Source organism: Diaphorina citri, unplaced genomic scaffold (genome assembly GCF_000475195.1).
Source record: "Diaphorina citri unplaced genomic scaffold, Diaci psyllid genome assembly version 1.1 scaffold812, whole genome shotgun sequence".
NCBI classification, from domain to species: domain Eukaryota; kingdom Metazoa; phylum Arthropoda; class Insecta; order Hemiptera; family Psyllidae; genus Diaphorina; species Diaphorina citri.
The window spans coordinates 141,535-143,095 of record NW_007378244.1 but is presented as its reverse complement, the minus strand read 5'-3'; the positions used below and the strand labels follow the sequence as shown (position 1 = coordinate 143,095).

Below are 1,561 nucleotides of genomic sequence, written 5' to 3'. Positions count from 1 at the left end.
CTTTATCGAGTTAAAACTGCCCAAGCACAGATTCTTACTGACATTATCTACAAATCTAGCTCTTATCTGAGAGGTTTTCCAGCAATCGAGGAATTTAATACCTAAATGAAAAATCTAAACTCACTCTTAGTGGGACTCAAGAAGTATCTTTAATATCGTTATCGTTAATTTCTAGAAGTATCGTTCATTCAGAGGGGATTTTTGGTCAGTTTAGATGTACCTCGTTCCACGAACGAACATCATCTGTTCAGGATAAAATCCGTCCCGGGCGGGAATCGAACCAGCGGTCTAGTGCTTACGAGGCAGACGCGCTACCAACTAAGCTAACTAGGTTGGCTCAGGAGGTTCAAATTATAATTTTAAGGTATTACCAAGGCCAGCCTAGTTAGCTTAGACATTGAGGCTAGCACGTATGACTTCTAAAGGCTACGCTGCATGGTTAGGGTTAGCTGTTCTTCTCAATCTTCTCCCTGTTTATAGTCCCACAGCTAGTCTGGAGTCTGGACCAAATCGGTCCTTCTGGTGACCCCTAACGACCCTTCTTCTGATCTGAGTTCTACACCTCACCCAATGGAGGAGTTGCAATTGGGAAAATATTATTAATAAAAGGTCGATTCCTACGTAAAAAATCTGGTGTGAACATCACACGACTTTCCTTATCCTATTGAATGATGCTTATTTGAGTGTTCTTTTACCCTAACTTTTACAATATCTCTAACCGTTTTGTCGCTATAGCTGAAAACCGCCAAAAAACGGTCGAAATCTGTCCAAAAGCGGTAAAAATACCGCCAAGCGCAGCAACCATCTCAAACAAACGTTTTGTGTTGCATCCTTGTCACATTAGTGAACCACATACCAAATTTCAAGTTTCTAGCTTATACCGTTCCCGAGATATTGTTAAATTACACCAAAAACCGCCAAAAAGCGGTAAAATGCCGCCAACCGTTGCACCGATCCTAACCAAAAGTTTCGTGTCGCATCCTTGTCACATTTGACAGCTACATACCAAATTTCAAGTCTCTACCTCTTACCGTTCTCGAGATATTTTGTTTACAGACACACGGACACACAGACACAGACACGGACCAATGGCTGAAACTTTGGATTTAAGCTCTAGGGACCTCAAAACGTGTTTTGGCACTAAAAACTGACCATCGAAAATTTGACCCGATTACATTACTTTCCTTCCTATAGGATAAAAGTAAAAAATGGTGTTTTGGATTATTATTCTGAAATCCAATTTTATCTAGTGTAAGAGGCCCTGATAACTTTGGGGGGGCTTAAGCCCCCCAAGCCCCCCCCGTCCGGACTAGAGTTCCCCGAGTGAGTCCGACGGTAGAAAGCGGTCCCGGCCCGAGCTCCCTAGACTTTGGTCTTCAAAGTATTTTTTTTATAATGACTCCTCCCCGGGTAACATCTCAATACGAGCACCCCGGGCCCGATGCCGGATACCCTTACTAGGTAACAGTCTCAACCCGGGCCGATCCGATACCTTCTGGGAACTGTTATCTTTATAGATGATCAACTAATTATCTTCCACCAAAGTCGTATGCCGCCGCTA

At 43.2% G+C, this 1,561-nt stretch overlaps 1 long non-coding RNA gene across 1 annotated transcript in view; it reads right to left on the bottom strand.

Moving 5' to 3' along the window:
* Positions 1 to 16: 16 nt before the first annotated feature.
* Positions 17 to 1,561, bottom strand: part of LOC113468676 — a 12,395-nt gene continuing 10,850 nt past the window's right edge. Inside the window, exon 2 of the long non-coding RNA XR_003392341.1 lies at positions 17 to 220. This is a non-coding gene — a long non-coding RNA (uncharacterized LOC113468676). The remainder of the gene's footprint in view (positions 221 to 1,561) is intronic.